Source organism: Heterodontus francisci, unplaced genomic scaffold (genome assembly GCF_036365525.1).
Source record: "Heterodontus francisci isolate sHetFra1 unplaced genomic scaffold, sHetFra1.hap1 HAP1_SCAFFOLD_61, whole genome shotgun sequence".
NCBI lineage: Eukaryota > Metazoa > Chordata > Chondrichthyes > Heterodontiformes > Heterodontidae > Heterodontus > Heterodontus francisci.
In genome coordinates, this window is record NW_027141441.1 from 3,483,562 (window position 1) to 3,503,305 (window position 19,744).

At 45.4% G+C, this 19,744-nt stretch overlaps 1 non-coding gene across 1 annotated transcript; it reads right to left on the reverse strand.

The window, feature by feature from the left end:
• Positions 1–16,943: 16,943 nt before the first annotated feature.
• On the reverse strand, positions 16,944–17,034 carry trnar-ucu (transfer RNA arginine (anticodon UCU)). The gene is given in 2 exon segments: positions 16,944–16,979; positions 16,998–17,034. It is a non-coding gene; the product is annotated as a tRNA-Arg (tRNA).
• Positions 17,035–19,744: the final 2,710 nt, after the last annotated feature.

Here is a 19,744-nt window from a genome sequence, read left to right on the forward strand (position 1 = left end):
CCCCTCTGCCAGTGACACAAGTGATGCAAGAGCCTGCCTCCATCATCCTCGATGACAGTGGGGGGTCCCTGTACCTGTGCAGGAGGCCCTCAGTGTGCCGGGGACCTCCAGGCCTCAGGCAGCAAGAGGACGGCCACCAATGTCATCCCAAGCCATGGGGCAGCAAGGTCAGCAGCCTGTCTCCATCTCAGCTGACAGAGCAGGGGGAGCATCACGTAGGAGCACCCGGAAAAGATTTAAGAAGAGCACCTAGATTCACTGAGGGGTTCACGGGTAAATGTACATTCCAGATGGATAGGGTTGTGTTTGGTGTCACACGGAATAAAGAAATGATGTTCTCTCACTATGTCTCCTTCTTATTGTTGATACCCTTTGGGACTTCATTTAAACCCTTCCTCCCAAGGGGCTGGAAGTGAGGGACCAAGCCCTGAGTTTACAAAGCTTCGGCCTTGTCACTGTGCGATGTGTACCTGGACGCTGCAGAACAGAAGGAAGGAGGTGACAACAGGGCTGCTTAAAGCTAAGACTTTATTGCTGTGGTTCCAGAAGGTGGTAAGGCTCAAAGGAAACTTGAATGTATAAGGGTGTCTCATGTCTCCCTTGTGTGTATCTCATGGCCCCTTTCCTACTGTGCCTGAGGTTCTTCATCTGGCACTGCTTGGGCAGCATCCTCCTCCACATCCTCATCATCAGAGGAGACATCACACTCCACGATATCCTCACTAGTCAACACCTCACCCCTCTGTAATGCCAGATTGTGCTGTGCACAGCAAACCACCACGATATGCGAGACCCTCGCCGGGACATACTGAAGGGCTCCACTGGATCGATCTAGGCACCTGAATCTCATCTTCAGGAGACCAATGGCCTCCTTGACGGTCGCTCGGGTTGACCCGCAGCAGGTGTTGTACCTCTCCTCTGCATCCGTGCGTGGGTTCCTCACAGACGTCAGTAGTCATGTCCTCAGTGGGTAGCCCTTGTCTCCAAGGGTCCATCTCTGAAAGCGGATGGGGCCGCGAAAAGGTTCTGGCACCTGGGAGTGCCTTGGTATGCAGGCGTTGTGGCTGCTTCCCGGGATTTGTGCACACACCTGTGGGATCCATTTGCAGTGGTCGCAGACCAATTGCACACTGAACAAGTGGAAGCCCTTCCTGTTGAAGGCTGCTGGCTGGTCTGCAGGAGCCTTGATGGTCACATGGGTGCAGTCAATGACACCCTACACCTGGTGGAATCCAGCGATGGCCCCGAATCCTATAGCTCTCTCAGCTTGACTGTTTGGATCAATGTGCACATAGTCACCGGCCCTCCTGAACAGGACATTGGTGACCTCCTTGATGCACTGTTTCACTACAGACTGTGAGATTCCACACATATCTCCAGTGGATCCCCGCAATGATCTGGTGGTGAAGAAGTTCAGTGGCACGGTGACCTTCAGTGACACTGGCATCAGGTGCCCACCAAGTCGCATGGGGCACAGCTGCATCATGGGAGAGAGATCAGTGACGACCTCCGTGGAGAGGTGCAGTCTGCGGAGACACTGTCACTCGGACATCTGCAGGTAGTTGAACCTCGGCTGACGTGTTCCTCTGCCTCCTTCTCCAGCCTCCTGTTCGAGGCTGGCCTTCCTGTGGGCCCCCAAGCTGCTGTGGTGCCCCTGCTGGTGCCTGCGCCTCCCTCCCTTCCTCTCTACTCCTCCTCCTCCTCCTCAATGGGAGCCTCGAATCCAATGAGAGCCTCGAATGAAGCCCATGACAGGTTGCCCCTCCCTGAGTGCAAGGCCTTCACAGTAAACAACACCCAGCCACATTTACCTCACTTGTCACCCTCAATGAAGTGGCACTGCCCCAATGGCACCCTTGTGTTGTTCCCTCTGCAGAGCTGGCACATTGGCCCCCACTCCTGACAGTGTTTCCCGATGCCCTTTCCCCCTCCACCCTTGCTGAAAAGTTTTGCTGCCTCACCCGATAGCTTCCCAGTGAAGACAACACTCAGCTCCCACCTCCCAGTCACCTCCTTTAACCAGGCGAGGCTCTGAAGCCCCGTGGTTCCCGTGTGCTATTAGTTCAATTGGATCCAGTGAATAAAATTGCTGACAATTGGACTCATAAATACTTTAAATGCCTTCTTGCCATGTGGATGTGCGAAGTCTGCCCTCCATGTCAGCCGCCGACAGAAAAATCCGGTCCAACGTCTTCCATCCCTATTTTACACACCCCCTCCCCCTCCCCGGCCTCCATTCCCGTCTCCAACGGTCCCTTAAAATTCTGGCGCATGCCTCTAAGACTAATGGGAGTGAAACCAGATCTGCTCCTTAGACTGAACAGGGAGAGCTGCTCTCTCTGTGTTTAAAGTGAATGAATCTGCTCTTTACCTTGTCTTACTGGAACGTTCACTGTCTGGAGATGTCTGTTTGAAAATGTTTTCCTGTTATATTAATGGAGCAGAGGAGCAGATGTGAGGTACTGTTGAACAGAGAGGTTTGGAAGTGGGTGAAGGGGTGGAGTGACGGTGTGCGTGAGAGGCGCAGTGAGTTGGCCATTCTCAATAGAGTGTCAGGAATGAAGGTCAGAGGAACAGACCAGGCAGGAAACACAGAAAGAGCGAGGAGAAGCTGGTGTGAAAAACAGAGATTAAACAACAGGCTTGTTCATTTGGTTTGGGTCTGGTGTTTAGAATACCCGGAATCTGGGTTCACTTCCCTTCCAACTCAGCGAATTGTATCAACATTATGTTCATAAAACCATAGAACGATACCCAAAGAAGGAGACCATTTGGTCCATTGTGTCAGTGCTGTCTCCTGCAATCTGTACATTTTTCCTTCCAGTATTTATCCCTATCGCTTTTCAAAGTTACTACTGAATCTGCTTTCAAGTCCTGATCAAACAGTGCATTCCAGATCACAACACATCACTGTATAAAAAATCATTCCTCATTTCGCCTCTGGTCCTTTCTCAATCACCTGATAAATACATCCTCTGGTTACTGACCCTTTTGCCACTGGAAACAATTTCTCCTTATTTAACTTATTGAAAACCTTCTTGATGATGTCACATACTAGACTGCCAGTAAAACTGAAGCCCATGGAATAAAAGGGACAATGACAGCATGCATATGACGTTTGAAGACTGATAGGAACATAGGAGCAGGAGTAGGCCATTCAGCCCATCGAGCCCACCCTGCCATTCAATATGATGATGACTGATCGTCCACTTCAATGCCTTTTTCCCACACTATCTCCATCTCCCCTATGTCATTTGTATTTAGAAATCTGTCAATCTCTGCTTTAAACATACTCAATGACTGAACTTCCACAGCCCTCTGAGGTAGAGAATTCCAAAGATTCACAACCCACTGAGTAAAGAAATTTCTCCTCATCGCTGTCCTAAGTGGCTTTCCCCTTACGTTGAAATTGTGTCCCCTGGTTCTAGACTCCTCAACCGGGGGAGACATCTTAGCTTCATCTACCTGTCTATCCCTTTAAATATTTTGTAAGTTTCAATGAGATCACCTCTCATTCTTCAAAACTCTAGAGAATACAGGCCCAGTTTCCCCAATCTCTCTTCATTTGATAGTCCCGCCATCCCGGGAACAAGTCTGGTGAACCTTCGTTGCACTCCCTCGTTGGCAATGATATCCTTCCTCATGTAAGGCGAACAAAACTTCACACAGTATTCCAAAGTGCAGTCCAACCAAGGTTTTATACAATTGAAGCAAGACTTCACTACTCCTATACTCAAATCCTCTTGTGATAGAGGCTAACATATCATTCGTCTTCTGAATTGCTTGCTGCACCGGCATGTTAGCTTTCAGTCACTTATTGACAAGGACACCCAGGCCCCTTTGTACATTCACACTCTTACCATTTAACAAATAATCTGCACATCTGTTTCTCCTGCCAAAGTGGATAACCTCACATTTTTACACATTATATTTCATGTGCCACTTTCTTGTCCACTCACTAAGTCTGTCCAAATTCCCTTGAAGCCGCTTTGCATTTTCCTCACAACACACATTCCCACCTAGTTTTGTGTCATCTGCAAACTTTGAAATACTACATTTGGTCCCCACATCCAAATCATGTGAACAGCTGGGTCACAGTGTGGTGGTGAACAGTTGTATTTCTGTCTGGAGGAAGGTTTACAGTGGGTTCCCCATGGTTCCTCATAACTTCAGTTATGTGCAGAGACTGGAAAAGCTGGGGTTGTTCTCCTTGGAGCAGAGCAAGTTCAGAACAACTTTGACAGAGTTAGAATCAAGGAATCAAATGGTTACAGTACAGAAGGAGACCATTCAGTCCATCATGTCCATGATAGCTCTTTGCAAGAGCAAATCAGCTAATTCCACTCCTCTGCCCTTTCATTGTAGCCCTGCAAATTTTCTCTATTCAGGTGTTTACCCAATTCCCTTTTGAAAGCCACGATTGAATCTGCCTCCAGCACACTCTCAGGCAGTGTATTCCAGATCCGAAACACTCACTCTGTCCCACACCCCTGGTACCATTGCAGAAAATCTTTTCTGTTCATTTCATCCCTCATAAATAATTGAAATGAAATGTTTATTAGGAAATGCACAACATAAAAAGGAGAGAGAAATAAATGCTGAGTAAAATAGAAGTCAATGTTTGAAAGGTAAAAAGAGCAAAAGATGTAACTTTTATTCTGGATGAATGAGAGGAATATATCACACTTTGGGGATTTTGTAAGAGGATTTACTGATAAACCTGGGATTTGAAAGGAAGCTGGTTCATGGTTTACAGAACAAATTCAGCCCCTGGGGTGGAGCCAACAGCTGCACCGTCCAATAACAGACAGGCCGGGGACTCTGTCTCAGGCCTAGTGAGCTCAGTCGATGAAAGCATGAAACTCTGAATCTCAAGTTTTTGAGTTTGAGCCCACGGTGGGTGTTTTCTATTTCCCTTTTCGGCTGATTTTACAGCCGTTATCCAGCTCTGAATTCCTCGGCAGAGAGTTCAAGGAGTGTTTGAAATGAGATTCAACAGCAGTATGAGAAAGTCTCTCCTTGATTCAGGACTCTTACCTCTCTGCAGGATCTCACTGCTGAAGACTGAACTTTATCTCATTTCATTCTCAGCTCAGGGTCAGTGTGGTTCACTGGGACTTCTGGCTGTCTCCCACTTCACAATCCATCAGTGCTGAGAAATCAATGGGGAATATTACTCACATGTTGTAATGTTTTATAAATACTTGAATGCATTTCACACTGTGTCTAACAGTGTGAATCTCCCCTGGTATATCAGCTCACCAATACTTCAACAGAACATTCACATAATGTGAGCTCTGAGATCTGTTCAGATCCCTTTCCCAAGACCTGGAAAGTGGGATTGGGCTGGATCACTCTTTTTCAGCTGGCACAGACACGATTGCTAAATGGTCTCATTCTGAGCCATAAATTTTCTCCATTTTCTATGTTCTATGAAGTGAGGTGTGATTGGGAGGGGCAATTCCACCAGGGTTATATTTTCTACCAAAACAATGACACAAGGGATACTTCACTTTTTTATTCATTCATTCATGCGATGTGGGCATCGCTGGCGAGGCCAGCATTTATTGCCCATCCCTAGTTGCCCATGAGAAGGTGGTGGTGAACTGCCTTCTTGAACCGCTGCAGTCCATGTGGGGTAGGTACACCCACAGAGCTGTGAGGAAGGGAGTTCCAGGATTTTGACCCAGCGACAGTGAAGGAACGGCGATATAGTTCCAAGTCAGGATGGTGTGTGGCTTTGAGGGGAACTTGCAGATGGTGGTATCCCCTGCATTTGCTGCCCTTGCCCTTCTCGGTGGTAAAGGTCGCTGGGTTTGGAAGGTGCTGTCTAAGGAGTCTTGGTGCATTGCTGCAGTGCATCTTGTAGACGGTACACACTGCTGCCACTGTGTGCCGATGGTGGAGGGAGTGAATGTTTGTAGATGGGGTGCCAATCATGTGGGCTGCTTTTGTCATGGACGGTGTTGAGATTCTTGAGTTGGAATTGCACCCATCCAGGCAAGTGGAGAGTATTCCATCACACTCTTGACTTGTGCCTTGTGGATGGTGGACAGGCTTTGGGGAGTCAGGAGTCATGGTTGAGTGAGAGGAATATATCACACTTTGGGGCTTTTGTAAGAGGATTTATTGATAAATCTGGGATTTGAGAGGAAGCTGCTTCATGGTTTACAGAACAAATTCAGCCCCTGGGGTGGAGCCAACAGCTGCACTGTAATTACTCGCCTCAGGATTCCAAGCCTCTGACCTGCTCTTGTAGTCATGTTATTTGTATGGCTACCCATGGTAACCTCCATGATGTTGATAGTGGGGGATTCAGTGATTGTAATGCTATTGAATGTCAAGGGGAGATAGTTAGATTCTCTCTTGTTGCAGATGGTCATTGCCTGGCACTTGTGTGGTGCGAATGTTACTTGCCACTTATCATCCCAAGGCTGTGAGACTGCAATAGCTCAGCTGGGAGTGTGTTAGACTGAAGATCCCTGGTTCAATCTGGGGTTTTGGCAGTTCTCCTTTATTCTGCATCGCCCTTTGGTTTTGACTCTTGAGCTGCACAATTTACACTGAAATTATTTCCACAACTCTGAAGGTTGGATTGGAATAGAGAGATATCAAGGATGGGAAATATTTACATTGTCTGCTTTAGCTTATTCTCTATCTCCTTGTGTCCTTTTCCCCAGTTTTTGAATCTTTCGGGGTCGGGTGAACATTTGATTTGCTGCATTTGTCCCAAACTGAAGCCTTTTCCACATCTCTGGGCGGTCAGACTCATTCTGTCTGTTTTTGCTGCTCGTGACCATTAACGAGAACAGGCCACGAGTTCAATGTTTATCAGCAAACGGAAGATAACTGGAAAGAATTCTGTGTTACTCCAGACCAGTGACAAAGATGCAATGGATGTTATTCAAAATAAATTCCCTCTGACATTTTATGTAATCTTGTTTGCATCTAAAAGTTGGATTTTAAGTGTTACAAAAATGTGTCAAATTAATGACTGACCATGTGACAGCGCACATGGGGATCAAATCCACAGCCTTGTTGTTATCAACACTGCGTCCTAACCAACTGAACTAAGCCGCCTATAGACAGAGCCAGGTATGGGTTTGAGCCGCACGCTGGGCGGTTTGTGTTTTATTTCTCACACTGGGTGACAGAGCGATTGTACAAACAGTGGACACATCACATCCCTGAAACATTGTTCTGATATAAAACAGTGTGAAATAAGAACTGAGCATGGAAATGGAACCAGAAATCAGGACTTTAATCTATTGAAGTTTATCTTGAAATTCAACCATTCACAGAACATTCCAATCGATCGAACGCTCTTCTGATATAAAATCCAGGAACTTGAGCTGCTGTAAAACATAACTGAGCCTGACGTGATCTGAACACACAATCTTCTGATCTGCAGTCAGACGCGCTACCATTATACCACTAGCTCACAAATAAAATAAAGTGTTTCATTCCTGACAGATTTACTTCTTGTTTAGATTCAGTGATTGAAATTAATTCAATCATCATCTGACCTCCACTCTGTGAAGGCCTGCTACCCGACCTGAACCCGAGACCCGCGACCTGTGTCGGGTCCGGGTCATGTCGGGTCGCTCTTCCGGGTCTGGCTTTCGGGCTCAGGTCAGGTCGGGCCAGGTTCGGGTCGGGCTGGGTCCAGTTCGGGCTGTGTCCGGGTCGGAAACACACAGGAAGTATTACATTTTGCTCTGCTGGGAAGTTGAGTTTAGTAAGTGTCAAAAGTTGAAAAGCCAACCTGAGCTGGGAGTCCGGGACATCAAGGAGGGAAACTCTGAGTCTGCTCAGTGAGCAAGTGAGCATCTCAATGATGTCATTGCGCTCATGCTGCAGCTTCCTGTAGATTCGGAATCGGGAGGTAGGTAAAGTGAACATTCCGGTGGTCGGGTAAGGCTCGGGTCGGTTTGAGCGTGGGAATAAATGAAGATACTCGGGCCGGGTCGGGCTCGAGTCCAATGTGGTTCTGTCAGGTTCGGGTCGGGTTTTTTTTTCCTGACCTGAGCAGGCCTTTCCCGCTCTGTCAGTTCAGTGCCTTATTTAAACTATTACTTGGAGTTCTGTTTTCCAGGGTCTCGGCTGTTTAAGTGTTTCCCAGACCCACTACTCTGATTAATCAGACATTTTGCTGCTAACTGCTGCTGCTACAATTGAAATGTAAAAAAGAATTTCCAGTGACCTGCAACCAATGGACAAATACATTTCAGAAAGATAAAGCTCATTCACCAATCCACAAATGTGTCTTTCTGCTTATATTTATAAACAACTCCTTCTCTCCACTATGAGAACTATACAATCACTACAGTTATTTGAAAGTTAGTATAAGATATTCCAGTTCATCAATTTTAAAACTGCAGCAGGTATTTTCCAGAAAACTTCTCTGTTGGAACCTCAGTCCCATTTAGATTGAAGGTGGACCATTAATTTATTCACTTGTTCATTGTGGACAGGTGTCTGACTTGGAATAAATCTCATTAACTTTCAATGAGGTGGCAGTATTTCTGTGCTCCCATTTTACACAGTCAGTCCTGTTCACGCACCATGTTTTTATTCTCCTCTCCCATTCTCCACAGGATACAGATTGCAAGCATCATCAATCTAGCTGTTGAAAAGCATTGGAAGAATCTGGTCACACAGGGATTGAAACATTCATTTTCTGCCATTTTCCAAGTTGGTTGCTTTAAACACAGTACGATGTGCAATCATCTTGAAAAGAGATTCTCTTCAATATCCAATACAAACTGAATTACAAACCTGACAGACAAACACAGGAGAACAAGTGACTAGTGAACACAAACCTCATGGTGCTCATTTTCAGATTTATTGCAGTCATCCGACAAAACAAGTGAAAGAATATTCCAGTGAAATGATTTGGAAAGTAGGTGTAACTTTTGTTGGTGCCTTTCTTTGCTCTGTTGGTGAAACTTTCTTGCACCTGACTCCTGTTCATGTCTCTGTTTCCTCTATTGAATGAGGAAGGAGGTATTTGATCAGAAATCAACTGGATTGTGTACCGTTGAGAGGGGATTTCTGCACCGTCAGGGCTGGAAACAGGAGTGAGTGAAAGACAATGTGTGGAGTTTGATTTTGTACAGAGGGAGAGCAAATCTAACAGGACTGTGAGATATTGGCCTGGATTTTACAGCCCCAACAGCGGTGAACTCTGAGACTTTCACTGCTGTTGAGGGTCTGAACAGCACTGCAACTGCCGGTACATGCACACACTAACACCAGCATCTGGAAGTTGTGGTGGTGAGAAATGTGCTTAGAAGGAGCCTCTGATCATAATCGCACCAGCCCACTCTTTAAAGTGACAGGGACCTGTAGTTCAGCAATTTGGGCTCATTGCCCACAATGTACCCTGATTTTTACCTGGGTTGGATTAAAGCCGGTACCAACAGGCTCTGGGCCGCTCGGGAAGGACTTTTCTGTTGACACAACAGCTCCACTATTCCAGGAAGACACCGGCAGCAGCAGGGGTCAACTTTCAGAGGGAGTTCAGACATTTTAAATGTTGTATTTTATTTCTTAATTGTCTGTAAGTTTTTAGCATGGCCTGATCAGAGTTCTTAAATTTACATCTGACTTTTTATTAACAAGATTGAAGGGTTTTTAAAAGATCTCTAAATATATATGACTTTTTATCAAGATTTACTTGGCTTCTTTGTGAAGACTCTTGAGCAAGATTGAAGTGACTTTTAGAAACTACATCTTATCCTTTAAAATCCTGCTTCCATGTAGATGACTTTGGAAGATGACTTCAGAATAGCTTAGACTATCTTTCTAACAGGTACTGCAACAGCTTAAGACCTACTTTTCTGCAAAAGCTGGTGAATTACCTTCCGGGAGCGGAGAGGAGCGGAGCGGAGCAGACCAAGATGGACCGATATGAGGAGAACGCCGAGAGCGGAGCCTATAAATCCAATCCGAGGATCGAGGCCCAGTCTCTTACCTTCCAGGAGTGGAATGGAGCTCTACCAGTGTGATTAGATTAGATTAGATTAGAGATACAGCACTGAAACAGGCCCTTCGGCCCACCGAGTCTGTGCCGAACATCAACCACCCATTTATACTAATCCTACACTAATCCCATATTCCTACCAAACATCCCCACCTGTCCCTATATTTCCCTACCACCTACCTATACTAGTGACAATTTATAATGGCCAATTTACCTATCAACCTGCAAGTCTTTTGGCTTGTGGGAGGAAACCGGAGCACCCGGAGAAAACCCACGCAGACACAGGGAGAACTTGCAAACTCCACACAGGCAGTACCCGGAATCGAACCCGGGTCCCTGGAGCTGTGAGGCTGCGGTGCTAACCACTGCGCCACTGTGCCGCCCTGTGCTGGAGTTTTGAAAAAAAAGAAGCCAACTGTGACGTCAGAGGAGAGCTGCAAGGTGATTGGTTGGTGAGTCACTGCTGTTAGTGTATTTAAATAACATAAAGAAAAGGGCAAAGTTTTTTAGGTGAAAAAAAAACCTCTGCTGATAAGATGAGTACTACTAAAGTGTTTTTTTTATTCAGTGTAACTTATGAAGGACTTTAGATTGTAGTGGGTAGAACAAGGCCCCGAGTGTCATTAGCATTTTTTAATTAAGGGAGTAACTAATTAATCTAAGGGTAAGTCATGGCAGGAGAACTCAGTCCCGTGATATGCTCGTCCTGCGCTATGTGGGGATTCAGGAACACTCCCAGTCTCCATGACGACCATGTGTGCAGGAAGTGTATCCAGCTGCAGCTACTGGCTACTTGCATTATGGAGCTGGACCTGCGGGTGGTTTCACTGTGGAGCGTCCGCGAAGCTGAGGACGTCATGGATAGCATGTTTAGTGAGGTGGTCGCACCGCAGGTAATGGATGCACAGGCAGAAAAGTGATGGGTGACCACCAGATGGAATATTTGGAGCAGGCAGGTAGTGCAGGAGTCCCCTGTGGCCATCCCCCTCTCAAACAGATACACCACTTTGGTTACTGTTGGGGGGATGACCTCCCAGGGGAAAAGAGCAACAGCGCGGTCCGTGGCACCACAAAGGGTTCTGCCGCACAGCAGTGGAGGAAAAGGGGTGGAAGAGCTATTGTGATAGGGGATTCTATCATAAGGGGTGCAGATAGGCGTTTCTGTGGCCGCAAACGAGACTCCAGGATGGTATGTTGCCTCCCTATTACTAGGGTCAAGGATGTTTCGGAGCAGCTGCCGGAAATTCTGAAAGGGGAGGGTGTGCAGCCAGAGATCGTGGTCCATATTGGTACGAACGACATAGGCAGGAAGAGAGATGAGGTTCTGCAAAGTGAATATAGGGAGTTAGGCAGAAGGTTAAAGAGCAGGACCTCTAGGGTTGTAATCTCAGGATTACTCCCTGTGACACGTGCTAGTGCGGGTAGGAATAGGAGGATTAGGAAAATGAATGCGTTGCTGAAGACTGGCGAAGGCGGGAGGGCTTCAGGTACTTGGATCATTGGGATCTCTTCTGGTGCAGAGGTGACCTGTACAAGAGGGACGGGTTGCATCTGAACTGGAAGGGGACCAATATCCTTGTAGGGAGATTTTATAGTAATACACTGGAGGGTTTAAACTAGTCTTGCAGCGGGGGTGGGACCCAAAGTAGTAGTCTCTCCGATGAGATAGTTGAGGCAAATGGAGAGGTTAAAGCAAGCAAGTCCAGTAGGCAGGACAGGCAGGGGCAGGACAGGGAGCGTGGAAGGTCTGGTGGGCTAAACTGCATTTACATTAATGCAAGTATCCTTACAGGTAAGGCAGATGAACTCAGAGCATGGATCGGTACATGGGATTGTGGTATTGTAGCTATTACGGAAACGTGGTTGAGGGATGGGCAGGACTGGCAGCTCAATGTTCCGCGGTACCGATCCTTCCGGCGTGACAGAGGTGGAGGTAAGAGAGGAGGGGGAGTTGCACTATTGATTAGAGAGGACATCACGGCAGTACTTAGAGAGGATATCCCGGGGTGAATGTCCAGTGAGGCCATACTGGTAGAACTTAGAAATAATAAAAGGGTGATCCCTTTGATGGGATTATACTATAGGCCCCCCAATAGTCAGGGGGAAGTAGAGGAGCATATATGTAGGGAAATCACAGATAGGTATAGGAATTCTAGGGTTGTAATAGTATGTGATTTTAACTTCCCTAATATTGACTGGGACTGCCTTAGTGCTAAGGGATCAGATGAGGAAGAATTTGTTAAGTGAATCCAGGATAGTTTTCTGAAGCAGTACGTGGATGGCCCGACTAGAGAAGGGGCTACACTCGATCTCCTCTTAGGAAATGAGGATGGGCAGGTGGTTGATATGGCAGTTGGGTAGCACTTTGGGACCAGTGACCATAACTCTATTAGCTTCAAGATAGTTATGAAAAAGAATAGGACTGGTCCTCAGGTTGAAGTCCTAAATTGGGGGAAGGCTAATTTCCATGGCATCAGACAGGAAATCTCAAAAGTTGAATGGGAGAGGCTGTTTACAGGTAAAGGGACGTCTGGCAAGTGGGAGGCTTTTAAAAGTGAAATAGGAAGAGTTCAGGGCCAGCATGTTCCTGTTCGATGGAAGGGCAAGGCTGGCAAGTTTAGGGAACCTTGGTTGACAAGGGATATTGAGGGTCTGGTTAGGACAAAGAAGGAGGCATACGTCAGATACAGGCAGCTGGGATCGTGCGAGTCCCTCGAGAAGTATAGGGGATATAGGAGTATACTTAAGAAGGAAATTAGGAGGGCGAAAAGGGGCCATGAGATTTCCCTGGCAGATAAGATAAAGGAGAATCCTAAAAGATTCTATAAGTGTATTAAGAGTAAAAGGGTAGCTCGGGAGAGAGTAGGTCCCCTTAAGGATCAGTGTGGCAATCTATGTGTGAAGCCACGCGAAATGGGCGAGGTCTTAAATGAATATTTCTCGTCTGTATTTACCGTGGAGAAGGTCATGGAAGCGAGTGACTTCAAGGGAGGGAACAGCGATATCCTGCAGCATATCAACATTACAAAGGAGGAGGTGTTGGAGGTTTTGAAGCGCATTAAGGTGGATAAATCCCCAGGGCCTGATCAGATGTATCCAAGGATGCTATGGGAAGCAAGGGAGGAGATTTCTGGGGCGCTGGCAGAGATTTTTGTATCATCGTTAGCCACGGGTGAGGTACCGGAAGACTGGAGGATGGCTAATTTGTTAATTAATAAATTAAATAACAAACAATGTCGCCTCTTTATCTTCTAAACTCTGGCGGAGACAAGCCTAGCTTGTCCAATCTTTCCTCGTAAGACAGTCCACCCATTCCATGTATTAGTCTCGTAAACTTTCTCTGTACTACCTCCAATGCATTTACATCCTTCCGCAAATAAGGAGACCAGTACAGTACTCAGTACTGCAGAAGAGGTCTCACCAATGTCCTGTATAGCTGAAGCATAACCTCCCTACTATTGTATTCAATTCCCATGGTGATAAATGATAACATTCTATTAGCTTTCCTAATTACGTGCTGGACCTGCATACTAACCTTTTGCAATTCATGCCCTCGGACACCCAGATCCCTCTGCATCTCAGAGCTCTGCAATCTCTCACCATTTAGATAATATGCTTTTTTATTCTTCCTGCCATAGTGGACAATTTCCGACTTTCCCACATTATACTCCATTTGCCAGGTCTTTGCCCAATCACTTAACTTATCTATATCCCTTTGTAGCCCCCTTATGTCCTCTTCACGACCTACTTTCCTACCTATCTTTGTGATCAGCAAATTTAGCAACAATACCTTCGGTCCCTTCATCTAAGTCATTTATATAAATTGTAAAAAGTTGAGGCCCCAGCACAGATCCCTGTGGCACACCACTCGTTACTTCTTGCCAACCAGAAAATGACCCATTTATGCTGACTCTCTGTTTCCTGTCAGCTTGCCAATCTTCTATCCATGCCAATATGTTACCCCCGACACCATGAGCTTTTATTTTCTGCAATAACCTTTGATATGGCACCTTATCCTTCTGTAAATCGAAATACAATACATCCACTGGTTCCCCTTTATCCACAGCACATGTAACTCCCTCAAAGAACTCCAATAAATTGGTTAAACATGATTTCCCTTTCAAAAAACCATGTTGACTCTGCCTGATTACCTTAATTTTTTCTAAATGCCCTGCTATAACATCCTCTGTAATAGCTCCAAACATTTTCCCTAAGACAAATTTTAAGCTAACTGGCCTGTCGTTTCCTGCTTTCTGTCTCCCTCCCTTTTTGAATAAATGAGTTACATTCACTCTTTTCCAATCTAACGGAACCTTCTCGAATCTAGGGAATTTTGGAATATTAAAACCAGCGCATCAACTATCTCACTAGCCAATTCAGGACCTGGCGACTTGTCAACCCGCAGCTCCAACAATTTGTTTAGTACCACTTCCCTGGTGATTGTAATTTTCTTGAGTTCCTCCATCCCTTCAATTTGCTGATATACGGCTAATACTGGGATGTTATTTGTATACTCAATAGTGAAGACCGATGCAAAGTATCTGTTCAATTCATCTGCCATCTCTTAATTATCCATTATTAATTCCCCAGACACACTTTCTATAGGACCAACAGTCGCTTTGTTAACTCTTTTCTTTTTAAAATATCTATCGAAACTCTTGCTAGTTGTCTTGAAATTCCTTGCGAGCTTTCTCTCATACTCTAATTTTACCTTCCTTATCAATCTTTTAGTCATTCTTTGCTGTTTTTTATATTCTGTCCAATCTTCTGTCCTGCCTCCCACCTTTGCACAATTATAGGCTTTTTCTTTAAGTTTGATAGTATCTTTAACTGTTTTCGTGAACCATGGATGGTGAGTCCCACCTTTGGAACTTTTCTTTCTCGTTGAAATGTATCTATTCTGTGTATTCTGAAATATCCCCTTAAATGTCTGCCACTGCATCTCTATTGACTTATCCCTTAACCTAATTTGCCAGTTCACTTTAGCTAGCTCTGCTTTCATGACCTTATAATTGCCCTTATTTACATTTAAAATACTAGTCTGGGACCCACTCTCCTCTCCCTCAAACTGAATGTAAAATTCAATCATATTATAATCGCTACTACCTAGGGGCACCTTAACTATGAGGTCATTAATTAATCCTATCTCGTTGCACAATGCCAGGTCTAGTATAGCCTGCTCTCTGGTTGGCTCCAGAATGTATTGTTCCAAGAAATTATCCCCAAAACATTCTATGTACTCCTCATCTAGGCTACCTCTGCCCATCTGAATTTTCCAATCTATATGTAGATTAAAATCCCCCATAATTATCACAGTGCCTTTCTGACAAGCTGCCATTATTTCTTCCTTTATATCCCATCCGACAGTGTGGTTAATGTTAGGTGGCCTGTACACCACTCCCACAAGTGACTTCTTGCCTTTATGATTTCTCATTTGTACCCAAACTGCTTCTGCATCCTGATCTCCAGAAATCAGGTCATCCCTCTCTATTACGCTAATACCATCATTAATTAACAGAGCTACCCCGCCACCTTTTCCTAGCTTCCTGTCCTTCCGAAACGCCATGTCACCTCCAATATTCACATCCCAATCTATGTCGCCCTGCAGCCATGTCTCTGTAATGACTATCAGATCGTACTTATTTATTCTATTTGTGCTCCCAGTTCATCTGTTTTGTTTCAAATGCTCCATGCATTCAGACACAGAGCATTTAGTTTTGTCCTTTTATTATTTTTGTCACCTCTAGCCTTATCTGTCGATTTACTCTTAGATTTGTACATTCTGTCCCTTCCTGTCACAGTCTGTTTATCATTTCCCATATTTATGCCTTTCTCTCTTGCCTTGTCTCTCCTCCTTGATTCACCATATCTTCCGAAATTTGATCCCTTGCCCCCACTATTCAGTTTAAAACCGTCTCTACTTCCCTCGTTATGTGGATCGCTAGAACACCGGCACCAGCACGGTTCAGGTGTAGACCGTCCCAACGGTACAGCCACCTCTTTCCCCAGTACTGGTGCCAATGCCCCACGAACCAGAACCCACTACTACCACACCAGTCTTTCAGCCGCACATTACTTTCTCTAATCTTATTTGTCCTATGCCAATTTGCACATGGCTCAGGTAATAATCCAGAGATGATTAACTTTGAGGTTCTGCTTCTTAATTTTTTGCCGAGTTCCTCATACTGACTTTGCAGAACCTCTATCCTTGTCCTGCCTATGTCGTTGGTACCGACATGGACCACGACGACTGGATCCTCCCCCTCCCATTGTATGTTTCGCTCCAGCCCTGAGCAGATGTCCTGAATCCTGGCACCGGCAAGCAACACAGCCGTCTGGACTCTTGCTTTTGCTGCAGAGAACAGAGTCAATCCACCTTACTATACTGTCCCCTACTACCACTACATTCCTTTTTTCTCCCTCTTTGAGCCGCAAACACTTACTGCAGACGTGTTTGCCCTGGATCACACTGGCATCCAGGAACTCCCACATGCTGCAGTTGTGACACATCACCTGTCCTGTCATCCTTAACGTGTTTCAATTAACTACTTAAATATTTTATTCAATTATTCATTTTATTGCATATTTTATTAAACTTACCACTAGTTTGTTTACTATTTTAAACGTTAGGACTAAAATGGATCTTAATCACTTACCAGATGCGCATCAAGCAGATCGGTTCTTCCAAACCAATCAACTACCTGCTTGCCTGTGATGTCACAGCTTACCAGATCCTCACCAAACAGCTCCTTCCACTGCACCGAAGAAAGAACCAAATCCTGTATCCTCACCCCAGCGGCTCTCTGTTTCCCTGCTCTCACTCTCCATTGTGCCGTCACTCCTCGATTTTTTTCCCCTGCTCTGCTCCTCTCTCTCTCGCTCTGTCTCCGAGTCTGTGCTTTTGGCACATTTTTTCATTTGTTGTTCCGTTGTGCTCCTCTGTTTCTGGTCCAAAATCTGACTCTGGTGGGACTTGAACCCACAACCTTTGAATATCGTCTTCATCATTATTTAGAAGTCCAACACGCTATCCATTGCGCCACAGAGCCTCACACACTTTTATTGACCTCACTAAGGCCTTTGATCTTGTCAGCAGAGACGGCCTCTTCAAACTGCAATGGAACATACGCTGCCCTCCTGACCTCTTGGGCATCATCTCTTCTTTCCACGAGAACATGCATAGTTCCATCAGTTACAATGCAGCAACATCAGACGCTTTCAAGATCAGCAGTGGGGTAAAGCAGGGCTGCGCGCTGGCGCCAACTCTCTTAGGAACAGAGGAACATAGGAGTAAGCTATTCAGCCCGTCGAGCCTGCTCTGTCATTCAATTCGATCATGGCTGATCACCTACCTCAAAGCCCCTTTCCCATGCTATCCCCATATCCCTTGATGTCATGAGTATCAAGATTTCTATCAATTTCTGTCTGCAACATGATTGAGCTGCCACAGCCCTCTGGGGCACAGTATTCCAATGATTCACCACCGTCTGAGTGAAGAAATTCCACCCATCTCAGTTTTAAATGGCCTACTCCTTATTCTGAGAGGATGTCCTTTAGTTTTAGACTCACCAACCAGGGCAAACATCCTGTCTACATCCACACTGTAACACCCTGTATGAATTTTGTCAGTTTCAATCAGATCACCTCTCATTCTTCGAAACTTTAAGGAATACAGGCCCAGTTTCCTCATAAGACAACCCCACCATCCCAGGGATTAGTCTGGTGACATAAAAACAAGAAATGCTGGAACCACTCAGCAGGTCTGGCAGCATCTGTGAAAAGAGAAGCAGAGTTAACGTTTCAGGTCAGTGACCCATCTTCGGAACTGACATATATTAGAAAAGTCACAGGTTATAAGCAAGTGAGGTGGGGGTGGGGCAAGAGATAACAAAGGAGAAGGTGTAGATTGGACAAGGCCACATAGCTGACCAAAAGGTCATGCAGCAAAGGCAAACAATATGTTAATGGTGTGTTGAAAGACAAAGCATTAGTACAGATTAGGTATTAACGGACTGAATATTGAACAGCAGCAAGTACAAACCTGAAAAAAAACAGTAGGTAAGCAAACTGAACAAACTGAGATGAAATGAAATAAATGCAAAAAAAGGATTAGTCTGTTGACCCTCTGTTTCACCCCCTCTATGGCAAGTGTATCCTTCATAAGATGAGGAGACTAAACTGTACACAATACTCCAGTGCGGATTCACCAAGGCTCTATACAATTGCAGCAAGACATCTTTACTCCTGTACTCATGACCCCTCGTGTGGGTACAGCATACCATTTGCCTTCCTAATTGATTGCTGCACCTGCACAAGAGCTTTTAGTGTCTCAGGAACAAGGACACCCTTGGTTGGACATCGACACTTCCCAACCTCTCACCATTTAAGAAATACTCTGTCTTTCTGTTTATTCTACCAAAGTGAATAGCTTCACACTTATTCACAAAATATTCCATGTTCTTGCCCATTCACTTAGCCTCTCCAGGTCCCCTGGAAGCCTCTCTGCATCCTCCTCACAACTCATACTTCACCGAGCTTTGTGTCATCTGCAAACTTAGAAATATTACATTTAATTCCCACATCCAAATCATTTATATAGGTTGTTAACAGCTCTGGCTCCAACACTGATCCTTGCAGTACCCCAATAGTAACAGCCTGCCATCCTGAGAAGGACCCGTTATTCCTGCTCTCTGTTTTCGGTCTGTTAACCAATTCTCAATCCATATCAGTATATTATCCCCAAGCCTATGTGCTCTAAATTTGTTTACTCACCTCCTGTGTGGGACCTTACCAAAGGAAAATACAAATACCACACATCCACTGGTTCTCCTTTATCTGTTCTATAGGTAACATCCTCAAAAATCTCAACACGTTTTTCAAACCTGTTTTCCTTTTCATAAATCTATGTTGACTCTGCCCAATCATGTCATCATTTTCGAACTGTGTAGTTATCACATCATTTATAATTGGCATATTCTTCTCCATGCTGCTATTGTACACTTTCAATGACTCAGATGGGGGTGTTCACCTGCACATCAGAGCTGACGACAAGCTGTTCAACTTGGCAAGACTGTGCGCCAAGACCAAAGTGGGTAAATTCCTAGTCTGTGAGTTGCTATTTGCTGATGATGCTGTGCTGACGTCCCATAATGAAGTTCAGTCACAGCAGCTTGTAAATCGGTTCTCCCTGGCCTGCAAAGAATTTGGACTGACAATCAGCATCAGGAAGATGAAAGTTACGGGCCAGGACGTAGAGACTCCACTTTCCATCAACATCGACAACCTCACTTTGGAGGTTGTCAACAGCTTCACATACCTTCCATCAACAATCACCAGCAATCTGGCCCTTGATGCTGAAATCAGCACCAGGATTGCCAATGCTGCAGCTGTCATGTCAAAGTTGAGAAGACAAGTGTGAACCGACAGCAAACTGACCGAAAATACAAAGCTCCACGTGTACCAGGCTTGTGTTCTCAGCACCCTCCTTTATAGTAGAGAAGCATCAACAACTTATACAAGCCAAAAAAAGCGGCTGAACAGCTTCCACCTCCACTGCCTCAGATGGATACTGGGCATCTCCTGGCAGGACAGAGTGCCGAATGCGGAAGAACACCAGCGTGCAGGGATCCGCAGCATGTTTGCCCTCTTGAGTCAGCCGTGACTCTGTTGACTGGGCCAAATGGATGACGGTCACATTGCCAAATACATGCTCTACGGTGAGCTTGCTATCAGCACGAGATCAACAGGTCAGGGAAAAAA